Source organism: Desmodus rotundus, chromosome 10 (assembly GCF_022682495.2).
Source record: "Desmodus rotundus isolate HL8 chromosome 10, HLdesRot8A.1, whole genome shotgun sequence".
Lineage (NCBI taxonomy): Eukaryota > Metazoa > Chordata > Mammalia > Chiroptera > Phyllostomidae > Desmodus > Desmodus rotundus.
The window spans coordinates 15523786-15547025 of record NC_071396.1 but is presented as its reverse complement, the minus strand read 5'-3'; the positions used below and the strand labels follow the sequence as shown (position 1 = coordinate 15547025).

General features: G+C 42.0%; 1 protein-coding gene across 4 annotated transcripts in view; it reads right to left on the bottom strand.

Moving 5' to 3' along the window:
• RGS7 (regulator of G protein signaling 7) overlaps positions 1 to 23240 on the bottom strand; it is a 304883-nt gene that overhangs the window by 196453 nt on the left and 85190 nt on the right. Inside the window, exon 1 of one of the 4 annotated variants that reach the window (XM_045184543.3) lies at positions 19558 to 19681. The exons of the other annotated variants lie outside the window; for them this stretch is intronic. The gene's annotated coding sequence lies outside the window, so the exon portion shown is untranslated. Of the gene's footprint in view, positions 1 to 19557; positions 19682 to 23240 lie in introns of those variants that run through there. 4 annotated transcript variants of the gene reach the window in all.

Below are 23240 nucleotides of genomic sequence, written 5' to 3'. Positions count from 1 at the left end.
GAGCTCACGTTTTTCACGAATATATAGAGGAGTTTCCCAACATGTGTAATGATCCTGCGAACTTAATAAGACGGGATCCATCTTTAGATAAAATGGTGACCTTGGGGCATTGCTTGAGGTACCAGGTTAAGAACATTGCAAAATCTGACCCGGAAGCACTCCACGCCTTTAACTGCATTCCACAGAAGCAGTTCCTGTGTGTCACAATCGGAGTCAGAAGGCAAGGCCAGTTTAGAATGAAAGATCTTTGCCTAACGTGCAAATCTGTCAGAGGTTGGTTCTTCTGTACCCAACACCAGTAAAGAAATCAATTTGTTCGGTTCCACGGGGCTCGAACGGGCGGGCCTCTAACACAGATGAAGACTCAGCACTGTGCACGGCACACCCACGGGACACTTCCATGTCTAAGATCTCCACCCACCCATCCTCTTTGCCAGGTACTGAGCCAAGAGCTTGGTGTGAAGTGTTTTAATTAATCCTGAAAACTCTATTAGGTGGGGCTGTTACTAAGTCTCATTTCACACATCAGAAAACATCTAGTTAGAGGTGGGCCCAAAGCCAGAACACATCACAACCTTGAGCTATTTTCAAAAAGTAAGAAAAAAAGTTGTTATTTTGGGACAACCTCTTTCTTCTCCCCCACACCCTGGTGGCCAATAGGAAGAGTGCCGCTATCTGGGGTGAATCTGTGGTCCTGGGAAAATGGGAAGGCAAATTATGGAGTTCTTTTTTAGCGTATTTGAAGGGAACATGTCACTCGCGTGTTTCCAGACTACGAGTCACAGAAAATATTGGAAGGAAGATACATAAGAAGTGATTCTTGTCTCCTGGTGCACAGGACCAGTGTGTCAGTTTCTTCAGTATTTTTACTCCATCGCTCCAAGCAAATTATAGAAGAGAGGAGTGGGAGGTTGGTTGTTACAACAGAGTCACTTTGGTCATCGCCAGATTGACTAAACTCACTCGCTGCTCCATGAACAAACTTATCGCAGGGCTGCACACATGTGGAAGAAGTCCTCTCCGGAGGGAAGACCGGGCTTTGGTCCAAGGTTTAAGAGTTTTCCAGACCTCGAGGTGCTTGCAGACCAGGAAGGAAAGTGGACACCTGCGTCCATGCCAGAGCGCTAGACAAAGGCACATAAGTACCAGGAGAGAACAGCAAAGAAAGATAGGAATTCAAAAAAAAGGAGTGTGCCAAGCCACAGGGTTGCAGAAATTCACGACAGAGTTAAGAGAGGCCCTTACTCTGTCAACGAATTTAAGTATAGAAAGATCAGCTGTCTGAGAAGGCTAAATTTTATTCAGCAATAGGGGTGATAGTTAGGAAAGAGGAAAAAACAGGGCATTGCAAGGAAAAAAGAACAGCCGCAAACACACACAGGAACTGAAGCAGGAACCTGTGGGTCGAATCCAGACACCCATTTAGCTAAGAGGTATAGATGGGTAAGAACAACGAACACTTAAAGAGCAGTGAGTCCTTAACGGGAATTATAGTAAGTGATGTACATGCAGTATCTGATTTAGTCCATCGCCATAAAGTGGGTACTATTGATATAAGGCAAGAACTACCTCAATAGCCACCTTATAAATGGGACCTGAGACTCGCTGTAGTTAACTGGCCAAGGTGCCTAGAAAGCAGCCGAGCTGAGAGCTGACCCCAGCTCCCTGCTGTTCTTTGCAGTGAGGATGAGACATGAGGTTGTGAAAGGGAGTTGTGGGTTGACCTCAGAAGCCCTTGAGCGTTGTCCTAAGAGAGGACACTTAAGCAACAGAAAGCCTTGAAGGTTGTTATGATGGGGTTGATGGCATCAGAACTGAGCTTTGGAAACACTAAAGCTGCCCAGGACACTGTTGAAAAACTTGAGTTATTAGTCTGTTTCCTTCTTTACACACTTACTTCAAGGATGGAGGAAAAAGTGCTCGGTTATTTCTGAGTTCCATTCTGTCCTCCAATCCAGTCTTCCAATATATTGCTGTCTGAATTCTAGTAAGGGGGTGAGAAGGACAGGTTGGATGTGGGCGGTGGGGGGGGACATGGAAAACCACAGAAGCACCCCCTGGGAAGCATGTGGACAAGTAGAACACTAATGACAGAGGAGCATTCTCCCTTCTTCTGTATGACCTTGGCACATGAAAGACATCACAGCACCTGGCACTCCTTAGGCCTCTTCAGACCAAAGCACATTGGGGGCATCATTGTCAGGATAGATACGGCAGTTGTTAAAAGAAGTGATAGTGTTGCTACTGGAAGCAGATGGACGGAGCGGAAGGAAGTGGAAGTGGAGACCCACCCATTGACCGTAGTTCACCTGTAGGTTGCTACAAGTAAGGGTGTGGCACCTCCATACAGGTTTGTATCAATTGACAGAAAAGGGGGCTTGCAGTGCAAGAAGAACTAAGAAATAATGGATGTGATTTAGTAACTGACTAGATTATTCGGGTACACAAAGATCATAAACAGCCCTGGTTAATTACTTAGCAGAAAAGGTATTTAGAGAAGTATTCTGCTAAGGACCCGGACTCCACCATTATTAAGTGAGGTCAAGAGCCAAGGAAAGCATAAATTACCTAGCCCCTTTGTTTAAGATAGCAGAAAATTCATATTCATTTATTTATCTATTTATTTTTTAAAAACCCTAAGGACAGGACTACATGCCAAGTTGCTATAACAAGCCATGGAGAAACAGACGGCGAAGTTATTCTTGGAAAGTAGCTCAATTCTATAATATATCAGATATCATAGAATTCCAGGTGCCATGACAGAGACGTGATTGAAAAGATAAGGACACTCGGATTAATCTACTGAGGAAAAGAGACGTTCATGGAAGTTTGCTGAGAAAAGTGACCTTTGATTTGGGTATTCCCAAGTAGAATACAGGAGAAAGAAAACGGTGTGGAGGTGCATTTTTATAGGAAGCTGGGCTCTAAAATACGTACATAGGGAACATACTCAGATGGATTCAAACACAGGCTTGCACCCTTCTGCACCCACCCGTGCAGTGCACAAGCAGTATCACAGTCTACAATCCCACAGGACCGTCGACTCTGCAGGTGGAGCACCACCACGCGCATCCAAGGGAACGAGCTAAAGCAGCTGTGCCTGTGTGCCTACGTGCGAAGATGATTCTGCTGCTCTGGTTTTTTAAGGCTTTTGTTTTATTGACTTTTAGGCAGAGTCATTCTTTTTTATGTGTACTCATTTCTAGCTTAATTCCACTAGGGTCAGAAAATATACTCTAGAATTTTGAAACTTTGCAACAATATTTGGGCCATGATATGTTTCACTTTGGTAAACTATATACTTGGAAATAATTATATAGTTGCTGATTGACAAGTTCTATAGTGTCAACTAAATCAAATTTGCAAGCATGTTTTTTCTTATCTTTTCTTTCTTTACAGATTGTTTTCATCTTCCTTATCATTTACTGAGATACAGGCACTGAAATCTCCCACCATAATTATGAATATATATACTTACGTGTACACACACACACACATACATATCTCCTTTTATTTCTGAAAACTTTTCGTATAACTTGAAGCTATTTATAAACTGTGTACTAATTTTAAAATATTTTATCTTTCTCATGGATTAACTTCCTTATCATTGTGAAAAGCCATCTTTATCTCTAGTGGTGCTGCTTGCATTGTCTACTTTGAAATTAACATAATTACTTTGATGATGAATTTTATGGCATATATATTTCCCATTTTTAACTGTAATGTACTCTTACATCTAAGGTGGATCTCTTGCAAGCCATATAAATATACATATATGTGTGTGTGAGTATATATATACACACACACACACACACACGTATATATATAAATAATTTCCAGCCTGAAATTTTTTAATTCGAGCCTAGAGTATTCACTTTTCTTGTACTTTAATAATATGCTTCTGCTCCTAATTTTCTGTTTCTCTTCTACTCACTAAAACAGTGTATCCCCTTCAAGGCAAGTGGCAATGCCTTCGTGATTCTCACAGAATAAATCATTCCTTCATTTCAGAAGCCACAGGTTAAAAATACACATGAGAACTTAAAAGTAAAACTCTGTGTACACTTTGTGCGAGGCATTCCAATAGGCACTTCCCACACTGTACTTCATTTACCGGCCATTCTCGTAGTCACCCTGTATCTTAGAGGTGAGGAACGTGGGCTCCTTAGGACTGAGTGATTCCCCCCAGATCTCACGGCAGCGCACAGAAAAAAATGGAGGAGCCAGAAGCAGAATTCAGGACTCTGTGACTCCAAGCTCAACTGGCTCTGTACTTTGCAGAATAATTTCTCCAGTTGGTTTTATAGACATCGCCCTGAGATTTCAAGCTCTCAGAGCTGAGACTGTGAATTATTTATTTCGGTCCACTCCCTCAACTCTGTAGACACATGCGCACACAAACCCCGGCTGGGTTCCTTTCTTAACGATTTGATTCGGTTCTTACGATAAATAGTCATTACAAAGGAAGTATATCTGTCCCCGTCAAGCTCGCACATACAGAGAAAAACAACAATAAAATAACATTAGTTGGCAGAGTTTATTATTCCAAAAGTAGCTCACTTATAAGCAAACAGATTTTTTTTTGGTTTTCTTAAATCAGGATTTATCATTCCAAAATGTTAATAACTATTCAAAAAGAAAAGAAAATGCTATCTATAAATACTAGAAAGGAAGAAACACACGTGTCTATTTTATAGATGTCATAATTGCAGACCTGGGAATTTAAAGAAATCAACTAAAAATTACTGAAAGTAATGAGTTTGGCTGCAGAGCTGACAAAAAAAATTGTATATATGTATATATAATACATGTATATATTGTATGCATATGTATTGTATTATACACTGGTATAAGCAAGGAAATTCTATAAAAATTAATTCATTGTTGCCATTACAACAAAGGCAGATTAAATACATGGAGACTGGATGACCTAGTGGCCAGGTTTATTCAGAGAAATTAGAGAGGACAGTTAATATACGGAGTGCTCTGCCATACCTGCTCCTGACTGGGGAAGTAAGTATATTACTGTTTCCAAGGTTAATACGCAGATTTATCAAACCCTCAGCAGGTTTCTTCTTGCCTCTAATAAGAAAGTAAGCCTCTCTATGACAACAATAAGGACAACTACTTCGAGCCACAGCACCAGAAATAGAAGGAATCTAGCCGAGAGGGGTCCATCCTGGAATGCTTTGTTCTGAACCCTTAGCATGTAATCTTTCTGCTTGACAGATCCCTTACCTTTTCATCTGTGTGTTTTTCTCATTCTAAGCCCTGCCATGGTTTCCTCCTTCCATTCCTTCCTCTCTCCAGGGGGCTTCGGCATTTCTGGCGGCCATGACCATTTCAAGGTACCTTGATTTCTGCTTCTTTTCAAGCCTCCAGGTCCCCTCTGATGAAGGGAGGGCCCTGAACAAGCAGCCTTCCAACAAGCTTCTCCCAGCTTAAAGCAATCGAAGTGAGATCCTATGGCTGGAAGTCCAGAACCTTGCCTGATATGATCCCAATCTTTTGACTGACACACCCAGAGCAACCACCAAACTAGTACGATAACCCCCAACAACTGTATTTTTTTTCTGTTGAAATACAATACATTCACTATGTTTATTTATTCATTCATTCATGGCAGGTGCATTAAAAATAATAAAGATGCAGTAGGCTCAGGATAAAAATAATCCTAAACCTCATGGAATTTAAAATTCTGGTGATATTTTGTTGCTGGAAGCCCAGGGATACGACACAAACAGTTCAGATGAGGATGTTCATTGAAAATCGAACGTCTCTTTCTAAAGCCCTAATCTAAGGGTCACACCTTATGGGAGCTGCTGCTGCCGTTTCAAATAGCCAAGAATGTAGACATAGAGCCTAAATGTCAAATGTCACCAAAAGTAAAGCAGTTAAGGGGAGAAGCTAAATAGATCAGAGTTCAAGCAAAAACTTAGAAAGAATAAGCCTGAAATGATGGAAAGAACTTAGATATGTGTGGACTGGGGGAGATAGAACCTTATATGGTGAAATACTCTTAGAAAAAAACACAAGGAAAGGAGCTCTAGAACCAAAACCAACACACAATGAGGAGGGTAATTGGCTGAAATGAAAAGGGTCCCCACGGAAGAGAAGGTGGAGCACAGTAGGCCAAAGAGCTGTGTTTGCCTGCCAAGCTCTGGAACATGCCTTCTTCCCACAGGAGGGACTGGGGATGTGCAAGTTTTAAAGAAGACAGCACCCACCACAAATTTCAGATACGTACTGTCCAATTTTCTTAGTGAATGTAGGAGAAATTCATTCATCAAAAAAATTAAATTAAATTAAGGTAACTATAGCATCTTTTTGTTTTCTCTCTGAAAAACCAATAATTGTGTGGTGTCTGCCCATTCGGAATAGAAATGTTTAAAAACAAAATAATGAATTTAGAGAACTCTCTTTAAACACCAGCTATATTTATCAACAGGAGAAAAGAAACTATTGTCTCAACTGTCTTTTTCTTGTTTTATTCTTTTTCCTTCTAAAAAATAAGAAACATATTTGTTTGTTTCCAACACTGTGCTGGAAACAGAGCGTGTACTTAAAATATGAGCACAGTTTACAGTTTGATGTCGCAGAGACGGCTACAAAATCTGATGTCTCCTTCAGTGCCTGTCTATTAAGCATTGTCCAGGCATTGGAATATGAGACAGACAAGGTCCCTGTATTCACACAGCCACATTTCGCAGGAGGAGGCAGATACCAAACAAGCAAGCGAGCAAGCAAGAAAAGATTAGGCTGTGATAACTGCTGGGAATGAAATTAAAGTGGTAGTAACAAAGAGAGTTATATGATGGACTCATTCAAAAGGATTCATTAGCCAAAGGCACCAAAAACAATCAAATGGAATGTGCAAGTTACAAACATTCTCCTAGACATCTCCAACACATACAGAAGTAGTTAATGGTCCAAAACTACACTCAGATGGAAGGCTCACTGAATTCCTCCCACCTGAAAAAAAATAATAATGGCTTGATGCTCAAGATTAAAATGCAGACTGATTCTTTTTGCTTTACTTGTTTTGGGGTTTTGAGTCAAAACCCTAATATCTTTGCCTTCTGTTTTTTTTTTTTTCTCTAAAACACAAGTAGTAATTCTTGCATTTGACTTAAAACGTAGCCCTGCAGATTTGGCCTTTGGCCCACACCTTGCATCTCATGCCCATGTCTGAGACAATCACTGGTCATCGAAGTGATTACTCCGACCAGCTTAGTGATGTGCATGGACCTGGGCACATTCTTGAACCTCACCAGGATTCGGCTGGTAGAAGATAGGAGAAGGGCACCAATTCTGCCTGCTAGGCCATGTGTGTGCTACCTGGGGGACTGAATCCCTTCCCCACACCTGCCTCCGATTCGCCACCACCTTAGTGACAGCGGGCACCTCAATGAGCCGATCCAATGTTAATCCTCCGCCCTTCCCGGGTGGCTCTGTCCCTCTGCAGTTCCCGCTCCCGTGATGAAGGGGAACATCCCAGGTGAGAAGCATCCTCCAGTTTCCCTATTCCACCTGTCTGTCCCTCCACACCCCCAGCCCAGAATCACAAACAAGATCCCAAAGATCCTCTCCACACTGCAGAAGCCGTGTGTGTGACCAGTTCTCTGGCCCCTTCCAATCTGCCTATGCGGTCTGGCCAACAAGGAGAGGAAACCTTGAGAGACTAAAAAGCACGATGAACAGAGAGATACTCCGGTGAAGTAAGAGGACTCTTGATTGTTTTAACTCCATTATCAGGCACTGGAAGGACTTGCTGAAGAATCTCAGAGCCACGGTGGGAAACCTGTGAGCACTCCAGCAGCACGTGAGCCCCTTCGAAGGCAGGGACCACCCCTTCCTCAGCACCACGTGCCCGAATGCAGAATCTACTCCTTGTGAAATAAGGCTGAATGATAATGAATTCCGGTGGGCTTTTTACTGGGTCAGCATTCACCCCCAATGCAAGCCAATGATTAAATCAGTGTCATTCTGAAGCGACATCTCTAGTGGCCCAAAGCAGGATGTAGTTCAATCTGACACTTTCAACAGTCACTTGACAGCCTGGGGCAGACAGATGACACGCTTCCCACGTGTGAAATAACGCAGTGCCCAGAGGAACACCGCGCCGACTGGATGAGAGCATCTTAGTCCAGGCAGTGTGGCATAATGGATTTTTAAAAAGATGATGTTTAGTAAACCCAAAACTAACCTTAAAAATGAAAAACAAAAACTCCACATATATGGATGGAGAGAATGTGACTGCATATCAATGCATTAAAGACTTAGGAGTTTTAACTGAACATTAATAACAGTAATAGTAATAGTCGTAGTAACAGCAGCTGACACATATGAAGGGCTTCCCATGCGACGGGCACCGCCCTAATCATGGAAAATGTTTCATTAACTTATACGATCTCTACAAAACACTTGAAGTAAATTATTGGCATCCTCATTCGACAGGGGAAGAAATGAGGCACAGAGATATAAAGTAACTTAAAATGAATCAATAATGCAATACGATTATCAAAAATATTCACAGGCTCTTAGATGTTGTTCGAGAACAGCGCCCAGAACGAGGGAATCCATAACAGTCCTCTAGGATGTCACATCACACTGCACTAAATCACCGTATTCTGTTCTGGGAAAACGGAACTTCGGAGAGGGAAGCTAGGAGGAATGCAACCATTCTGAAAGAAGAGGAATAAATTTAAAAGGCTGGTGAATTTATACCTAAACGACGGGAAGAGGAGAGGAAGAGGACAGCTTGCGGGGCTCCCCAAACCTGGGGCTACCCCCAAGACTTGGCACCGTGCTGTCGTGGAGGTTGCTCATGGACACAATCGCGAGCACACTTTGCAGGGTATTTACTCTGTGTTTCCCAGATTATAAAGGACAAGGAATAGATGCGAAAGAGAGTAATTATGGGCTTGGTAAAAAAGCTTTCTGGTGGGACTGCTTTGTCAGACAGGGGTCATGCCTCACGGAGGGTGTACAGGCAGTGGACACCGGACCACATGGGAACAAGCGGCTGCCAAGGGCCTTCACTCTGTAATTCTAACAGCTATGAACTGCAGACACTATTTTGGTAACAGAGCTACATAAGGAAATTCAAGGCTAAAGGTAAATTATGTAACCAAACCAAAAGTCCTCCGAGAAGACCTCTACCTGTACCTCTCTGTGTTTCAATTAAATTTAATAAATACATATTGACTTTTATATGCTTGACTTCCCAGAGGGTAGGGAGCATGCCTTATTTATAAGCTTATCGCTCATTGTCCATGAATAAAAATAACTATTTTTAAAAAACTGTGTCCTATTATTTTGGAACATGCTACAAATAGATATTCCAAGAGTACATTGACATAAAGCAAAACCAGAACCATTTGAATTTGAACTTGGCCACAAATCACATTAACCTTATTTGTTCTCAACACTTCCTAAATCCATTTTATATTTGTCCCAACTGGAGTGCTGCTTACTCTATTCCACTCCCCATTCCTGGGGTATGTCATGAACTTGCCAACAAATCACTCTCAAAACATTCTTCGATCGACTCATCACTTTACCCCTTCTAAAAATATTAATTATTTATTAGTGTCTAATTTTTAGAGAGAAAACTATGTGGTTTAGACTTCTTTTAGTCAGAACAATAATCCTTTTTAGTAATTGCAGATATTTCTCAATATTTTAGTGGCACAGAGAAGTTAAGAAACTTGTCCAAGGTCACACAGTCAGAAAGTGATGGAACTAGAATTGGAACTCCCAACCCTGTGTATTAACCCACCAGGCTACTGTGCCCTAACCATCTAACCCTCCCCCCCCCACCCACGCCATGAAAAGGCACAGTATAGGGTCAAGCAGAAAATAGCTCCAATATTATTTGGAAAACACGCCATCTCATCCTTCAAATAGCAACTTCTTTTCGGGTTTAGAAACCCCTGAACTTCATAACCAAGGACCCATAATTCTCACTCAATAGCAAGAAACACACAGTGATGAAGCCATTCACAGGTAAGTCTCCTCTGGACTCAATAAAAGAAGGCACAAAAGACCTTGCTTTCAAGGCCAGTCTAGCGCATGGCTGGTGCTCAGAAAGGTTTGTTGAATGGAGGCTGTATTCCTAGCTGCTGTACCAGTTCTGTTTATACACAACAGTCAAATCAAACTTCCACAAGGAACTGCCCTTTCTAAATGAACTTTAAACTTTCTCACTGAAAGTGTCTTTATGGATCATCGAGCTTTTAGTTCTGGGAGGTCATGTAACGGGATGTCAGAGTCTCAAAGAAAGAAAACTGGACCAAAGGTTTAAAAATACAGCTTTGAATCATTGTTCTGTCTCAGTGCCTCACTTTCTTAATCTGGAAAAGAACGACATTTGTCACAGCTAATATAATGCGGTTTGGTGAAAAGCATCCTGTGTTTGGTAACAGGCTGTACAAGTATAAAAGCTCCATTATCGCTACAAAACCCCTAGGACATAACAAAGGAGAAAATCTAGGTGACCTTTGGCCCAGCAATGACTTTTTAGATAAAACACTGAAAGCAAATCCGTGAACAAGAAAACTGATAAGCTAAACTTCATTAAAATTATTTAAAATTTTCCACTCTGCACCAAACAACATCAAGATAATGACAAGAGGAGCCACAGACAAGGAGAAAACATTTGCAAAAGAAACATCTGATAGAGAACTATTAGCCAAAATAAAGAAAGAAGTCTTAAAACTCAACAATAAGAAAATAACTCAGTTTTTTGTTTTAAAAAGGGCCAAGGACCTGAACAAACACGTCACCAAAGAAGATAGGCAGGTGGCAAATAAGCACATGAGAAAATGTTCCCCAATATATGTCATCAAGGAGATGCAAATTAAAACAGCAATGAGACACCAGTACACACCTATTGCAATGGCCGAAATCAAGGAAACTAACCACAGCACAGGCTGGCGGGGTCAACAGGAACACTCATTCACTGCTGGTGAGAACTCAAAGCCGCACGGGCACTTTGGAAGACAGCTTGGCGGTTTCTTAAAAAATTAAACATACTCTTACCACTCAACCCAGCAATCAAATTCCTTGCTATTTACCCAGAGGAATTTCAAACTAATGTCCGTACCATAACCTGAACACTGATTTGTATACGTTGAATTGCCAAAGCTTGGAAGCAACAACCAAGGTGTCCGTCAGCAAGTGACTGTGTAGATAGAACAGTGGTACATCCAGACAATGAGATGGTATTCAGTACTAAGAAAGAAATGAGCTATCCAGTGATGAGAAGACATGAAAGATGCTCACATGCACATTAGCAGGTGAAAAAAGCCAACCTGAAAAGGTGCATGCTGCGTGACTACGGCCAAGTGGCGCTCTGGGAAAGGCTACACGGCCATGCAGACAGTAAACAGCAGGGGCCGCCGGGGATTCCGAAGGGAGGGACCAATGTGTGGCGCGCAGAGGGTTTTGAGGTCACTGAAACCACTCTGTACGATGCTGCAATGGTGGATACACACCATAAACCTGTCAAACCCATAAAGAAACACCAAGAGTGAAGCCTAACGTGATGATGATGATGTTGTGTCGACATGGGCTCATCAGCTGTAATAAATGTCTTACTCTGGGGCGTGGGGGTGTTGATAGTGGGTGAGGCTTTGTGTGTGGGGGTGAGGGGTATATGGGAGCCTCTGTATCTTCTATGCAGACTTGCTATATATCTCAAACTGTTCTTAAAAATACAGTCTATTAGAAAATCAGTATTATTACTAGTAATTAAGTTAACTCAGTTCATACAAATTATGGTTAACCATTATCATCATTTCCCTAACGTGGCAGATATCAAACTTGTGCTATAAACAGGTAGGTATATACAATTATGGTTTATAAATATCCCAACATCACATATTCGGCATTTGCATATTTTCCATTTGGGGAAATCCGTATCCCTGCTACGTGTTCGTATGTGAAGCCCAGGGAGCAGAGATGGCTTCACGGACACGTGACCTGGGAAGTCACAAAGGACCCCATGCTTGGAAGGGCCCTGTGCTTGGTTCAATGCTCTGCTGTATCTGTCCTGAAGTTCTAATTAGTATTTTGACAAGAGGCCTTCCATTTTGTTTCGCACTAGATTTCTAACTTATGCAGCCAGCCCTGCCAGTGAGGATATAAGCTGAATTTGAAGCTACCGGGCGTGGGGCAGTTTGAGAAAAAGTTGGGCTTAGAGAAGTGAGCTCCTGGTGGTCCACGCGGGAGGAGGGGTCCATTGTAGCTGATTGCTGCACGGAGTCAGGATCTCAGGAGTCCTGAGTGCCATTCAGACCCACTCCTTCATTTCACTAAAAGCGATTGAGGCCTCCATAGTTTCTGCGACTTGCCGAGACCCCCACGCTCATCAGCCGTGTGTTCTCTACATTCTGCGGAATGAATGACTTGCCCTGGAACATAAGCAGATGTAGCAGGACTGGCTTTGTGTTCTGACCAAAGATGTCTCTTTCATCACAAACTCCTACCGATTCGTGGGTCACAGCTCCATTTATTTGGTCTTTTACCTTTTCTCAAAGCGCCTGAAATCGGCAACTGAGAAAATGGGCTGAACTTCATATTAATCTGAGTGTTCCTGAGGTTTTTCTTCCTGCTTCTCCTCACTTATTGTCAGCCTGCTGGTGAAATACAGCTGAGAATAAACTTCAGGCAAACGCAGTGGGCTCTTCACCAGTGTTGCCAATTTGGAACACACTGGGGGTGCTGCCTTGTTTATCTATTAAAGTGTTTTGGAGGAAGAGGTCTCATTGATAGACAATGTCTTGTTTACAAGCATGTCCTTGGACATCAGATGCTCCAATGTCACCACTGACCGAAAATCTCACTTGCAGTGGCGAAGTATTGAAATGCCTTCTGCTGCATTCATTACTTTGTGTTCGGTGCATACAAATCAGAATGCATCCTGAATGAGAACAAAGCTACGCGAACCAGGCTGTTGAGATTCATGTAAAAATGAACATATATGTCAGGGGGTGCAAGTTAGCCAGAGAAATGGAAGCAGGACAATTGAAATCTGTATAAGAATGAGCCAACTTCCATCTCCCTTCTCACCGTCATGCTCAACATCACTGTTGAATTTTTTGGTACCTCTCTTTTACTAGTCTTTTAGCTCCTGCCCTAACGAACAGAGTACGTATTCTTAACTTATTGTTGTTTACTTTGAATTAATATTAGAGCACTTGATATATAAGAACTTCTCAAAGTATAATTCTGTTTAAAAGCCTTCCAACCCTTTTGCTCTTGTTTAAAGAATACTTATCATTTCATAAATGATAAGGCACTGCCATTAATTTAAGCATACACATTCAGTTGCCTTTGCGTATTTTTTTAAAATTTAAATAGAATATGTTTATCTACATTTATCAACAATGTTCTAGTAGTTTTTGAATGTATAGTGATATTGTGAATGTTTCACTTTAAAATTTTACAATCTGTTCTATTGCTTTTTTGTTCATTTCTGAAATTATAAATGTTTAATTCATTTCAGTATAATAAAAACAGTCAACAGCAACTACCTTGTCACTTTACACAATAATTTTAACACAAAAGCTTTAACCTTATTTTGCCAACATTTTTTATTGCCTTTTGCCTAAAAAGGGACATTAGAAATCCATGGGATATATTTTATAAGTAAACAAGGTAAGAACTAAAACACTTAGAGTCTGGTAGAGGAGTTAATTCTGCATTAAAGGGGCTCAAGTTATTTGTAATAAAACAGAAACTAAAAATTCCCTTGATACGCGGTAAGAAAATAAGATTTCTTTTTAAGCTGAAAATATACTGACTGTGGTCTCTCGTTTCTTCTCCCAGATATGCAAGTAATATGTCTAAACACTTACTACAGCCGAATCTATCCCAAAAGTATAGGACATTAATTTTTTCTCCTTTTTGTTAATAATGAATAAGAAATAACACTTAGAGCAACACTTTTTCTATGAGTAAGAGATAGCAATATTCACTTTCCATCTGAGTTAGCTCCAAACGCAGTCTACACACCAAATAGCAGATTAAGTTCACTATTGGAATCGGCATCAACTTAAAAAGAAGCCTTGTGAAAAGCGTACCTTACTAACAGCATGTCCTGCCTCATGTACACCATTCAAGAGACGTCTCCATCAATGTAATTGATCTGGGAATGACCACGTGGCCCAAATAAACTGAAAGAGACACAAGCCTGGGGATCTGAACAAAACAACTGGAAAGGTGAAGGCTGCTCTCGCTGAGACACATGGTGGGCTATGAACTCTCAGCGGGTGGTGGCCATTCTGCTGCCTCTGGGAGAGACTCTGCCTGAGAAGGAAAATCAACGCTGAGAAACAGGTGAGGGAAGAATCCCGTAACTCCGACAGACGTCTAAACTTTCTGTGATCTGAACCTTTGATCGCCCTTCAGTTGAGTTGGTGTTACAGACTGAATGTTGGGTTCCCCTAAATTCGTATGTTGGAGCCCTAACCCCTAGTGTGGCTCTATTCGGACATAGAGCCTGTGAGGATGTAATTAAGGTTAAATGAGGTCATGTAATTGGAACCCTGATCCAATAGGATTGGTGTCCTTAAAAGAACAGATACCAGAAAACACTGTCTCCCTCTCCCTCACCCTTTTCTCTTCTCCCCTTCCCACTTGTGAGCACACACCAAGGAAAGACCATCCAGGGCACAGTGAAAAGACAGCTGTCTCCAAGCCAGGCAGTCATCACCAAAAACTGAACTTGCTGGGACCTTGACCATGGACTTCTGGTTTAAGCCACCCAGTCTTCTCCACAACAAGCTTCCCCAGACAGGCCCACTACAATTTGAGGTCCCCCACTGTGTAGAGCAGAGTAACTAAAACATAATATGTTTTTAATAAAAATTTACCATACTTTTTGGACTATAAGATGCACTTTTTCCCCCAAAATTTGGGAGGAAATGGGGGTGCATCCTATCAACAATTGTAGCTTACCTGGCTCACTGGGGTGGGGGAGGGACAGCAGTGGAGCAGGGTCACAGGAGGCAGGAACAGGACCACATTTTTTGCTTCAAATTTTTTTTTCCCTGTTTTCCTCCTCTAAAACCTAGGTGTGTCTTATGGTCTGGTGCATCATATAGTCTGAAAAATATGGTAGGTTTTGAAAATGACCTAGACCACCCTGGCTGGTGTGGCTCAGTGGACTGAGTGCCAGCCTGGACCTGCAAATGGAAAGGTCACTGGTCGGATTCCTGGGCAGGGCACATGCCCACATCTCGGGCCAGGTCCCTAGTTGGGGTGTGTGCAACCAATCAATGTTTCTCTCACACATCGATATTTCTCTTCCTCTCTTTCTCCCTCCCTCCCCCTCTCTCTAAAAATAATTAAAATATTTTTTAAAAAGAAAGAAAATTACCTAGACCAAAGGGGGGGAAAAAGATGTTTATGGTCCTGAACTCAGAGCTCAGTGGAGAACAGAGGAAAATGTGCAATTTGGGAAAAATACATTTTAGACAGTTCCCTATAATTTAAGGAAAAATAAAAGAATTGGGCTTAAATTACCTAAATAATTCATGCAATTCTCAAAAATGACACAGGTAGAAAATATAGCAACTGTCTTTGGGTATAACACATCTGACTTCATTGTTGACATCCTAAGGCTTTAACAGATCTTCAAATTCCATGCCTGGCTTCCTCTCCCATACAATGGGGCAAGTTACCTGAAGGCAGGATGCTTCCTCTCACAGTCAATGCTGTATCCCCAGAACCCGGCACACCGTATCTGCTCCACAAATCCTGGCTGAGTGAATGAATGAATGAGTGAAGGAAGGAAGGAGCAGGCTTTGGATGTGAAATATTTGATGTGCCTTTTAGAGAGATATTACAGACCTTTGAGTGACTGTGACATTTCTACCAAGCTTCTCTTTGAGCATATGACTTATTTAGCATCTTAAAGTTCATGTTGACGGAGAGGGTGAACGTATGAATTCTTTCTTGCACTGTTATTTCTGACTTGTTAGGTACAGATATCAACAGTGATAACAGTCCAGCCTGAGCAAGATATAAACAAGAGCTGTGTGCCAACTTCCCCATTGCAGTTTCCATGTTAAGTCGGCTCTGTTTTCTGTCACTGAGAAAAGAATGCCATTTAACGAGGGTAAGAGTAGGGAAGAGTTGATGCATTGGGCTAAATATTTGAAGCTTCCTCAGGGGTGCTGACATTTGCAACAGCACTTGCAACTTGGGCTGGGAGGTAACAGAAAGTTTTCACCTGACCCAGTGGGCGCTGGTTTGTTCACAAGGGCCCTCCAGTAGCTGGATGTCAAACCAAGAGCGATGGAAAGGAGAGCAGACTAAGTCCCTTAGAATCCCTTAACAGACGCATTTGTCAAAGAGGAGAACGGTCTTTGGTGGGTGATTGGATAAAGACGTGGTATGTATATACAATGGAATACTACTCAGCCATCAGAAAAGGCAAAATACTGCCATTTGGAACTACACGCATGGATCTGGAGAATATTGTGCTAAGAGAAATAAATCAGACAGAAGAAGCTAAGAGCCATATGATTTCACTCACATGTGGGATACAAAGCTGAAAGCAACAAATAAACAAGACAAACGAACAAACACAAACTCATAGACACAGACAACAGTATGGTGGTGACCAGAGGGAAGGGTTGGGCGGGGCGCAGGGGGGAGGTGGTAAAGGGCAAAGAGGATCAAATTTACGGTGACAGATGCGAACTTGACTTTGGGCAGTGAACACACAATGCAATATACACATGATGTATTGTGGAATTGTACACTTCAAATCTGTATAATTTTAGTAAGCAATGTCACCCCAATAAATTTAACAAAAAATTTTAAAAATAAATGCATGATACCATAAAAAAGAAGAGAGTGGCATTAGCCAAATGAAAAAGTTCCCTTGGAAAAAGGAGAGAACAAGAAAATCCATTTTCTCCTCTAGGTGAGAAACACAAATAAAATGTTTTGCAGGGATTTTAAATGTCCTCCAAAATGTGTGAAACAATAAGCCTGCTACCATCCCAGTGTGCAGGCACCCTTGAGGAGGAGGGGGGCACTGGAGGAGGCTGGCCTCCTTGTCTGTGAGCACCAGGCTTGGGAGAAGGCAAGTCGCACAGAGTCTGGTGGTTCAGCTGATCACGTGATCACGCTGCTTCAATCCAAAAGCTTGAGGATGCTTCCCCTTCTTTATTCCCACAGTGCACTTTTCCTGAATGCCTATTAGCGGCCAGCCAGCATGCAGGGCATCAGACCACCACGGAGCTGATACGAAAGTGAGAGATAATCAGCCACGAGCTAACTCAATTACAATTGTGGCAAATGTTATGAACGATGAGAAAAGGGTACCCAAAACTTATATAATAGGGAAATTTGACCTAGTTACTTTCGTGAGAAGGTAACATTTAACACTGAAGAATAAGCAGGAATTGATCAGAAAAAGCCATCATTACCACCCTGAATAAAAATAGCAAATAATTATTTTTCACAAGTCCTTAATTTATTCTGCAGGTAGTGATCAATTTTTTTTTTTTAATTCTGAGGTTTGGAAAATTTTAGAAAGCACACTGTAATTAATATAGGTTTTATTTGCCCAGATGACTTCACGAAAAGTTTTCATCTGCTTTTGTCACTTGTGTGGACCTTCCAGTGCATAAGGACCTGTGTGGCTTTTGCTTTGAGAAGGCAGACTGCACTCTGAGGGCAGCCGTGACTGTCACCTGACAACACAGGGGTCAGCTCTGGGGAGGAACTCCAAGGGTGTCAAAATTCACTTATGTCAGCCGGGAAAAGTCATCTCCGGAGGGGTCCACCTCAGCAAAGCAAAACCCACGTGTGGGGACACAGCCGTGAGCACATTTGCAATGACAGGCGATGACAGCTGCAGGGCCCGGTAGAGACCATCGACCCTGAACTCCTCTCACACCAGAGGGGGCTGCAGAGGTGAAGCAGATTGCTCGGGCTGCCCAGCCGGCCGGGCAGGCACTGACAGTGCTGAACGTTGAAGTCCGGGGCAAAGGCTGTCGGCAGCGGGACAAGGTTAAGTCTGCCAGGTAGCAAGACATTTTCCATGAGTAATGGAAGCCCAGGGACAAAGTTTTATTTCATTATGCAAAAGGCCAGGTTTCGGGGTCACTACAAGACCTATGCCACAGTACGGCTACAGGCAATTCTTAGCTCTTTAACAAGTAATGGTGATTTGATTAACCAGGTACCCCAAGGAAATCTTCTTCTTAGCTTAGAACTCTTGGTTATTGTTCAATTTTATTCAGTGTCGTGGCAGACTGTATCTTCAGAAGATGTCCTCCACGGCACCTTCCAGCCCACAGGGTCTTCTGTGATGGGACCTTGCTATTCCCCTATCAGGAGGTGAAGTCTAATTAGCCTCCCCTTGAACCTGGGCTTCTTTATGACTTGCTAGTAGCCAACAGAATCTGGTGGAAGTGACACTGACTCCCGCCTGATTCTCTTGGGACCCTTGGTCCGAAGAGGCCCATCCATTGTGAGTGGCCAGACTACCTTCAAATGGCACACTGGAAAGGTTTCATGTCGGTGCTCACCAGTCAGCATTCCCAGGTGAGCCCAGCCTCCCCTCCATCCCTGCCAAGATGCCAAAAAATGAGCATAAAGGAACCATGTTAGAAGTGATCCCCAGCCAGTTGGGCTTTTCACCTGAAATATCAGGAAGCAGATAAAAAACAGCTCACTGTGCCCTGACTCACAGACACCATAAGCATAATAAAAGTGTAAGTATAAATAAAAGCCACAAGTCTTAGAGGGGTTTGCTACCCAGAAATAAACGGCTGGAACAATTGTTCTGTTTTCTTTTTAAAAGGGTTATTATTGGCATTGAGCCCATTGAACAGATGAGACTCTCAAGGTGCAGGGAGATTAAGCCGATGAGGTCATAGAATCATAAATAGAATTACACAGTCATAGCAGTCAAATGATTATCTCAAGTTCTTTTGAGGACACCCAGACCCGGAGGGAAAAGAAAAATGATTTGAATCAAGATATGTAGTTACAGGCCGATCCAGGAACAGAGTTTAGATTTCCCGAAGATTCCCAGAGTCCAGAGCTCATTCCAGAAGAGTAGACCAAGCGTGATGTACTAAAATGATCACAGGTGTTGAACTGGACCTGGGTGGATTATATCCTTAGGTAAATGTACCTAACGCCTCGATGTCCTTATATTTAAAATAGAAAAAAATATACAGAGAAAGGAGAAACCACTCTGATGTGAGACAGGCCAAACAGAATTGTACTAATGTTAATTTCTTGGTCTTAAACATTAGGCTATGAGTATATACAAAATACTGGTATCAAGAGAAGCTGTGTGAGGGGTAAATGGGGATTTTCTGTCCTGTTTTTGCCATTTTTTGGTTAAGTCTAAAATTGGATCTGAATAAAGAGTTTAAAAAGATAAAAAGATGAAAGGAATAAAAAGTTTAAAAAGATAAAAAGAAAACCTACTTAGTAAGGATTTTTAAGAAGACAGCGTTTGGAAAACGCCAAGCTTGGTAATTACGAAGCATTCAAACACCATTTCCCTTTGCTACTCACATTTCGACTTGCTGATAAAGCCAGAGCAGATGGTCTGCATTGTCCCCATCCAGGCCCTGCTCTCTGAGGCTCTGTCCTCACATCCTGCAGCCAGAGAGTGTTTTGGAGAAAATTAACTGAAGCAGACAACGGGAAGCTTCCCACAGTAGTGACATCTCTCAACCTCTTCTCTGACCTTTGAATGCCTGGCAGCCACAAGCTCTGTTCCAGCCAGGAGTCCTCACGCAGGCAGCTTCCACGACTACCCAACCCTCATTTAGAGGACAGGCGTCCTCTGCACGACAGCCATCCGATGCCATCTGTCTGTGGCCACTGGCTAGCTTGAAAGCTCTCAGAAACTGCCTTCCAAAGCTAATCGAGCTGCTCTAAATATTTGAAGAGACAGAAATGGGATTCTGCTAAAGATGGTTTAATAAAATATTTAAAGAGCTTTTTTCTAACAGTGTAGTAGGCCACTTCCTTCTTCCCTCCTCCATGGGGGAATGTGCGTCTTATCAGTTTACGATCACAATGGAACCTGGCTGGCCTCGGAACCCTGCCATTATCGTACCAGGGCAAGTGTGGGAGAAATTTCTGGAAAATTATCCCAATCACTCAAAAACAATTTTGCCAATGCAAATCTTCAAATCCTGGGAATAGTCATAAAAGTTACATATGAAGATACAGATAACAAACACACAGAACAGCAAAGGGTTTGGCCTTCTACCTCGAAACCCGAGGCATTAGTTGGTCTGGAATATATTGTGGGTCTGTAACCGGACACAGATAACTTCTACAGTTCAGTGTGAAGGGCTGCTGCTCAGGACTCAGCATTTTGGGTACAAGATGATCAGTCTTCATCAGCTGGAAAAACCAGTCACTTCCAGCCATCCACGTTCAGGGTTCTTTTCACTGTCCTATACTGTCCTTCTAATGTTAGGCTGAATCTCTACCCAGAATCTTTGCCTTACCAATATTCAAAATTCCTACCTGATGTGAGTCCAGGTAGCGAGAAAGCACATCTAGTTTGGGGGCACAGAAACTCATTTTTCTAGAAAAATTTCTGGGCATGTCACAGAGCCATCACAAACTATGGGCCCATCTTTGACCCTCACCCTATACTCTGAGGGAGCACTGGCAACCTCGGTCCATTCCAGGGCTGCACATGTTCTGAATCACTAAGTCAAGCTAAATCATGTTTGATAAAGCTGCAGGGTCAAATATCACCTGTTTTATTCTGTTCCTTGAAAATTAGTTGGCCTTGGGTTTAAATGGAAATCTCTCCATCAAAGGCACATATAATTAAGATTCACTGTTTTCTAACCATAGTGTATCAAGTAGCTTGTGATATAAATATTATCCATTCTTTATTAGAACTAAAGGGGGCACTATTAATGTTCATCAAAAACATGACAGCTTTATGTCATCAAAAGGGATAAATACATAGATGCTCTTTTGCTTTGTAAAAGGCAAACACACTGGCAGAGTCTTCCCTGTCTGGCCTCAAGGGCCAGAAAAATTAATAAATTATTAGAATAATGAATTATTAGAATAATTAATAAAATAGAACCCATTTCATATTGGGTTCCATCAAAGACAACTTGAGAAAGTTTTGACCCTTCAGGGAAAAAGCGAAAAATGTAGAAAATTTAAGGAGTAGTGATTTCTAGACTAGTCACTGAGGAAAACAGGAGAGGGTACTAAAAACAAGTAGAAGTATTAAAGATCAGAGGTAAAATGTGAAAATATAAGGAGGTTAGAATTTATTTATTGCTCAGTGTTCACAACTATGACCCCCTGAGCCCCTAAACTTCCTGTCTCCTTCCTAGAGCGCAGTGAGGTAACCAGACCCAACGCGGGGATAGCTAACGGGCCTGTTTCTCTCATCGGACGCCCCCCTCCCCCCACTTACAAGCACACCTACCACTACACCCATACCAGCGTTCCTGCGGTCACCGTGGCTGACACATGCCCAGTCCCACCTCTCTCCTGTGTCATCCTGATCCCTTGTCCTACTGAATATCCCTTCACTCTTACAAAGTCGTAATTACCACTTTCCCCTGATCATCCAAATCTACATTTCTGATCCTTGGCATTTCCCAAGCTGCTGCTAAGAATAAATAATCAAAATAATAATTGCAAATACTTGCACAGTGCTCCGTGTCAAAAGCGGGTCAAAGCGCATTACATAACCTCGTTTAATCCTCATCACCAGTGCTAGCAACAACTCCGTGAAGTCAGGTCTCATAAAATGTTTGAGCATCCCCATTTCTTACATAAGGAAACAGGCCTATTAGCTCCTCCCCATTTGAGTCCGTCTCGTTCTTTTTTTCCTACACAAGCGAAGCTTCTAAGGTGTCTCTGCCTTGCCGTCAAATCACCTTCAAATATACCGTTCATTAAATTGCCATAGTTCTTTACCTAAAACATAAATGTAACCTTGGCCCTCACCCGATTAAAAGTCTTCAGGGTCTCCCTCCAGTATTAGCATCTAAGACGCACATCTGAATCACCCGGGAGCATTTTCATAAAACAAATGCCTAAAATCCCACCCCAAACAGAGAATCAGCACCACCGTAGCGGGAGGAAGGGGGTAAATCTAGACATGTATACTCACAAGTCTTCCCAGGGTTGCGGGTTCGTGTCTCCAATTCAGACCGTAGACCGCTGTAATTCAGATCAGTGTGTTTTGTTTCCAGAGTGGTGCTGAGGTGTAATGTTACACATCACAAAACTCACCCAGGTGAAGTGTTCAATTCAATGATCTTTAGTAAATTTACAAAGTTGGACAACCCTAACCACCGTCCAGTTTTAGAACATTTCTATAACCCCTAAAACGTTCTTCGCGTCCATGTTCGGTGAAGCCTGCTCCCAACCCCCAACCCCAGGAAAGCTCTCTGCTTTCAATTGGGGTGGCCAAAAGCATTTGTATGGTTTTTTTCTGTAAAATAAAAGACACGTTTTTCATTGTCACCAATAAGTTTATTGATTTGAATATTTTGAGGATGTCAACTATCTCCTGCTATTGGCTTCTAGTGGGTGGAGGCCAGGGGTGCTGCTAAACACCTCCCAACACATAAGACAGCCCCACAGCAGAGAATTATTTGGCCAAAACGTCAATAGTACCAATAATTTCACAAACTACATTTGACACATTTGATCAATTACAGCACCTTCTCCATACACTGCACAAATCTTGTTTTTGCATTTCAGTTGCGTTTTTACCTTTCTTGAAATAACGAAGCATAATATGCTGAAAATGTAGCATATCTTCTTCCGTCTTCACTATTAAAATGGCTACACAAAAATTCACCAATTTTGATAAGTTTTTTTAAATGTACGCTGACATGACAGCTGTCACAGTACAATCTAACCAAATTGTTTCAAATGAAGTTAAAGACAACTAAGCACTACTAGAGCCATCTTATGGAAAAAACTAAACGAACTTTTTGGCCACCCCAATATCTCTATAGATTTGCCTGTTCTGGACATTTCATATAAATGTAATCTATTCAGTCTGGCTTCTTTTACTTAAATTATGTTTCTGAGGTTCCTACATGTTGTAACTTGTACTGTAGTTTTGTCCATTTTATTCCCGTGAATTTCCTACTGTATGCATACACCCCATTCTGGTTAGTCATTCACCATTTGACAACTATTGGGATTGCTTATACCTTTGGCTACTATGAATCATTCTGCTGTGA